Genomic DNA, 6504 nt, shown 5'->3' on the forward strand with positions numbered 1-6504 from the left:
GTCTCTGAGTGAGAAAGTCTGTTGTAAAGAGAGACAACTTTCTCCTGTGAACAAAAGGTAGAGGGTCTCTTTCATGCACACTTGTGCCATAATGAGTTTTATCCTCAAGTCTTCTGACCCACGTCACCTGAATCTAACAAGAGGCTCTAATGACCCAACAGTGTAGCTCCCCTGAATGCTGGACTGTGGGCCCCACATGTGTGTGAACCCAAAGCTACAGAAGAAGGACCCACAGGGTGACAGTCCTTGTCTTGTCCTCATGCTCACAGCACCCAGAGGAGTGGACACCATGCAGAAGCAGAGGCACAGCAGCTGGTACAGATGTTCATGACACACACACCAAGGGGACGTGGGATGGTTATTATGCTCCTGATTGAAACCCCTGAGAAGCACAGGAAAGATCACTCAGCAAGTCAGACCTGCTTGGATGGAGACTGGAAAGGAGAGGGCGCAGGGCTTTTATTTTGGCGAGGTGGTGGGGGAGGGGGAGGAATTCTGCTTCCAGGGACTCGTGTGGTTTCAATCTCCCAGTAACTTCTACAGAGAAAACTATGGCCTCCTCCCTCATGCCTGTACACTGCTTTCCCTGTGGCCCCTGCAGTCCCAGGCCAGGTGAGCTGCCCCAGGGGCCACCTACTCCTCAAGTCCCTGCTACCAGCTGGGCAGCCGCCACCACCTCGCCCCTTCTGTCCCCTCTTGGTCCTCACGTTGCCATGGGCCAGAGCAGGACCAAGCACTTCAAGAGACCTCAGTTCTCCCTCCAGGAGATGGTCAGGCCCAGTTGGCAGCAGCAGAGAAAGGGACTGAGCAAGAGGGGGCGGAGCTGCTGGGAAAACTCCAGCCCCCAGCGCCCTGGTCCTGAGTGCGCATGTGCAGGGGGCTGGCCTGGTGCTGCAGCAGCTGGTGCTCCTGGACCTGGGACCTGGTTGCCTGTGCCCTTCACCTCGGGCAGCTACTGGACCCCAGCCTGGTGGTGAGGGAGAGGAGGCCGCACCTCAGGAGGCTCAGTGTTTGGAGGCTTTGAGGTTTGCGAGGACTTGGTGACTGCGGATCCCATGGCCCGGGTCGCACTGCTCCCAGAGGGCAGCGCTGGTGGGTTCAGACGCGGGGCCTCCATGGAGGAGAAAGAGCAGAACAGAAACCCTGTGAGAACGTGGCCATGAGGCCCCAGGCGCTGCGGAAGGTGTGTGAGCGCAGTGAAGGCGCAGCGCCTGTGTCAGCACAGAGGGCGTTTGGAGATGGTGGGACCGTGTTTGGGTGGGTTTCCCCAGGGGACCTGGCTGTTGCAGGAGCATGTTGTCTGCGGGCGGTCCCTGGGGTCCCCCAGAGCTACTGGAAGCGCTTGGGGCGCAGCATGGGGCGAACTGGAGGCCGCACGCTGTCTCCTGGGAGTCCCTGGAACTTGTCCTTTTGGAGCCACTGAGGGCGGCGCAGTGTGGAACCCAAAGAACAGGGTTCTGTCCAAGAGCCGAGCAGGAATCATAAGCGCCTCCCAAGGGCTCATCCGAAGTTTTGGAGACGAACGCGGGAGCAGGGGTCACTCAGACGCAGGAGGCCGAGATGGAGATGGAAACCGCCCTGGAGGCCCAGGAAGGGCTGGAGAAGGCGAAGGGCGGGGTCTGACCACAGCGATGAGATGGAGGAGGCTCCTCCTGAGAGAAGGGTCAGGAGGAAAACGTGCATCTGGGACTGACTTCCGCCCGCTCGCCAGGAGCCCAGAGGCCCAGCGCTGCTGAGGGCGCAGCAGACCCGCTACAGGTCCTCTCCCTGAACCCCTGGGGCCTTCGGGCCTCCGGCTAGAATGGAAAGCAGGGGTAGATGGCGAAGGACACGGCCCCTTTCCCAGGTGGGCCGAGGGCCGGCTCCCTCCCCATTCCCCCCCCCCCCCCCCGAAAACCCCTGTCGTCAGAGCACTCCACTAAATGGGCAGCCGCGGGAGATGGTTGCATGGTGGCTGTGGTCAATCAGATGTTCAGGCCCGGACTTGGTCTTGGTCAGGGATCTGAGAGAGAGACAAGGTGGTGGGGGTCAACAAGATGGCCCAGCCCGGACGGGGAAGTGGGATCACTGGGCCAAATGGGAATTCCATTTTTAATTTCTAGGTGGAAACTCTATACTGGTTTCCATAATGGCTGTACCAGTTTGCCTTGCTAATGGACCAAGTAAACTGATGAACAAAAATAGACCCAGAGACATAGAAGCATGAACAGACCATGGAACCTCAGAGGGAAGGCAGTGGAGGGTGGGTGGGAAGAGATCAACCAATGAACTTGTCTGCATATATGCCTAACCCTTGGACACAGACAATGGGGTAGTGAGGGCCTGGGGAGGGAATAGGAGCGAGCAGGGAGAAGATAATGGGGAGAAAAGGAGGAACTATGTAATATTTTCAACAATAAAGAATAGAAGAGAGAGAGAGAGAGACAGAGAGAGAGAGAGAGAGAGAGAACCTCCTGTTCACAATCCCTGCATCCAGCACCTGCCTTGCTCTCTCCACCTCCATGTCATCCCTCACCTTCCCTCCTTAACTTCAAATGCACAAACCCAGCTACAAACGATTATTCTCCAGAGCATTGGAGGTCTTGCTCCCCAAAAGTTGTCAACTCTTTGGCTGAAATAAAATCTTATAAAACATTCTCTCCATGTTTGGACAGTTCTTACATCAACGTGTTGTCTTTACTTCATTTACCACATATGTTCATTCATGTTTCTTCCCCGTGTGGAGAGGTAGGTGTACACACTTATTAAAACCTACTACCTCAGCCCTAACCGGTTTGGCTCAGTGGATAGAGCATCGGCCTGCAGACTCAAGGGTCCCAGGTTCAATTCCGGTCAAGGGTATGCACCTTGGTAGCAGGCACATCCCCAGTGGGGAGTGTGCAGGAGGCAGCTGATCGATGTTTCTCTCTCATCAATGTTTCTAACTCTCTATCCCACTCCCTTCCTCTCTGTAAAAATATCAATAAAATATATTTAAAAAACAAATCAAAACAAAACAAAAAAAAACCCTACTACCTCCACATGGTGGTGGAGGTGACTCTAAAGAGTTCACACCCTTTGGTGTGGGGATGATGCTCCAACCACTGAGCCCCCATCAACCAGGGCTTCATTTGTAAAGGATGGAAATTCTCCCCCTTTGAGAGGCTGGAAATAGGGCTTTTGAACATGAACACCAGGAAGTTGAATGAAATCTGTGGTTTCAAGAAGCAGAAGTGTGCCTGTGAGAGTGGCAGCAGATTAGAGATGAAGGCTGTGGCCACAGCGTAAAGCCCGGCCTCTCCTGCCCCCTCACCTGTAGAGGTTCAAGTTTTGTGGAGGATCAGATTGAGGAAAATAACAAGGAGAATCTTTCAGCTTCAAAATAAAAGCATCATCCAATTCAAATTCTTACTCCCAAACCCCTGAAAGGCAACATGACCCATGGCGGGGGAAGGAGAGCGAGAGGAAGCCCCATCCATGCGCCCCGGGGGAGCACCCCTATGTCCTCATCAAAACCATAAGGATGAAGGAACCTCAATCCAGGAAGCTGCCCCCCCAAAAATGGGGTCAGGGTGACAAGTCCCAGGAAAGGAGGCAGGGAGGGGGGTCAGGGCGGGAATGCTTGTGGCCAGCATCTTGAGTCCTTTCCCATCTGGGGTCGTCCCTAGGATGACAAGGTCAGGCATGCACCTGAGGGTCCCAGCTGCACCTTATACGCAGACTCCATGCAAATGGGGCTCTCCTCTGACACATAAAATGGGGCCCTGCCCGGCTGTTGGGGAGACACCCAGAACCCAAGTGCCTGAGACAGGACCCCAGCGGCTCCACCATGGACTTGGTGCCAAGCCGCGTTTTCCTCCTGATCATATCTCAAGGTCGTTCTCAGGAGTGGGGAGCGCTGAGACCTGTGCCTGTGCCTGTTGGTGCTTCCATGTGATTCTCAGTCCACCTTGTGTCTCTGTGTTTGCAGGTGTCCAGTGTGAGGTGCAGCTGGTGGAGTCTGGGGAAGGCCTGGTGCAGCCTGGGGGGTCTCTGAGACTCTCCTGTGCAGCCTCTGGATTCACCTTCAGTAGCTGCTGGATGAGCTGGATCTGCCAGGCTCCAGGGAAGGGGCTGGAGTGGGTCTCACCCATTAGTAGTGATGGTAGTAGTTACATATACTATGCCGACTATGTGAAGGGCCGTTTTACCATCTCCAGAGACAATGCCAAGAATATGCTGTACCTGAAAATGAGCAGCCTGAGGGCCAAGGACACTGCTGTGTATTACTGTGTGAGATACATAGTGAGGGGAAGTCATTGTGAGCCTAGAGCAGTGATGTCGAACCTATGACAAGCGTGAAAAATAGTAAAACAAAGACATATTTTTGATATTTATTTTATATATTTAAATGCCATTTAACAAAGAAAAATCAACCCAAAAAATGAGTTCACGTGTCACCTCTGACACGCATGTCATAGGTTCACCATCACTGGTCTAGGCCCGAGGTACAAAACTCCCTGCAGCAGAAACTGCGAACACCAGGGGCGCTCAGGACCCACAGAAGAGAGAACAGACCCAGGAGCAGGGGCAGAGGGAGGTGGGAGGGAAGGGCCTTCCTGTTGGGCTCAGGGACTTCCTCTCAAGCTCTCAGCTGCCTCCAGGGATGACTCTTCCTTCTCATGTTCTCACTGCAGACAACAGTGAAGAAGGGACATTGTGTTTGAAGGTGACATGTGGGCAGGTAGTGGGGACTCTCCTTCACCAAGTCTCTGTATTTTCCATTTCTCTTTCTCCACAAGGAGACCCTCCTCAGTGCTCTCGACTTCCTGGGTCTGGGGAACGTTCCCACAATGAGAGACTCCAGTGCACCCCAGGCCCTTGTGTGCTGACCTCAGGCCCCTGTACCCACGTTGCTCTCTGACAGGCTCTCCTGTCCCCATGTTTCCCTCTAACAGGCCCCCCCGTCCCACCTTTCCCTCTGACAGGCCCACCTGGGCCACCACAACGAGGATCATCCCCCAGGACCTCCCACCACAGCTCTCCGTCCTCCCCACCACATGCTTCCCTCCTGGTCTTCATTCACTTGGGTGGATGTGCAAACCCACACGAACGTCTGGCTTCAATGATCACAAAACCTTTGGTCTGATTTGCTTTGTTCCCTCTGAAGGGGACCCTTGTGGCTACAGGTATGTCCCAGAAGAAGGCTCAGGGTAGCCCCTACGTCAGCACCCTTAGCTCCCTCGTCCCCACCCCAACCATCTGCAAAGTCCTGTCATAAAAGGACACCCCAGGCCCCAGCGATGAGAACCTAGATATTCCTGAGTTCAGGGTCCAGCCATCACAGTCCCCTGAGAGTCAAGGCCTCCAGGGCCCCTCAGGAACCTGGGATAGGTTTCCTTACTGGGAACTGGGAGTTGTGTGTGAGATTGTGATTGTGCATGTGTGTGTGCACATGGTAATCTGTTTGGGATTCAGCCATGACACCTGTCTGTCTGGAATGCATGACACAGTAGTTTGGAACTCACCTGGAACCTGGGATTGGGTTAATGTTCAAGCCAATGCTTTCTTTCCTGAAGGACTCCAGAGATTATGTGTGGCTATTTCAAGAAAGAGAGAGGCAAATGGAACTGGATGGGCAATGAGGAAATCACAACACAATGAATGGACGATCCTGGAGGTGTGCCTGCTCAGACGTGGTGAATTCCCGTCCATAGTAATTCCCCTCCCGGCTCAGGGTGGCTTTTCCTGTGTTGCACATGGTCCATCCAGTGAACGGGCTTCAGGTCCTGGGGTCGCCCATCAGTACGGACACGGTGAGGGCACTGCCAAGGGCCACATGCAGACCCGAGTAGGCATGGAGAGGGAGGACGTGGTGCCTCTGAGATGAGCTGCTGATGAAGCAGGAAAGCCCAACATGCTCTCCTGCTCCCTGGTTAGAACTAGGTCACGTGTCCACATGGACACAGACCCTGCTGGTGAACACAAGGCGGAGCCACCAAGGCTGACCAGGTTTCTCTGACATTAGGTCCACCAGCTCCAGTAACGGGCAGTTATCGGCTGATTTATTCATTCTGTAATAATGGACAGAGAAAAACAATACTCTTCATATAAAAATGATTTTTCTATATATGTTCATTCATACCAGTGTTTTACATCAAGACTTTTTATAATTAAACGGGAGGCCCAGTGCACGAAATTACTGCACAGAGGGTGGTGTCCCTCAGCCCAGCCTGCACCCTCTCTGATCTGGAACCAATTGGGGGACATCCCTTTCACAATCTGGGACTGTGGGCTCTTAACCACTCACCTGCCTGCCTGCATGATCACCCCTAACTGCCTCTGCCTGCCAGCCTGATGACCCTAACTGCCCTCCCCTACCAGCCTGGTCGTCCCCTAACTGCCCTCCCCTACCTGCTTGATCGCCCTCTAACTGCCCTCCCCTGATGGCCTGATCACCCCCTAATTGCCATATCTATATCTATATCTATATCTATATCTATATCTATATCTATCTATATCTATCATCTATATGTATATGTATAT

The sequence above is a fragment of the Myotis nattereri genome (assembly GCF_964212035.1).
Source record: "Myotis nattereri genome assembly, chromosome: 1".
Lineage (NCBI taxonomy): Eukaryota > Metazoa > Chordata > Mammalia > Chiroptera > Vespertilionidae > Myotis > Myotis nattereri.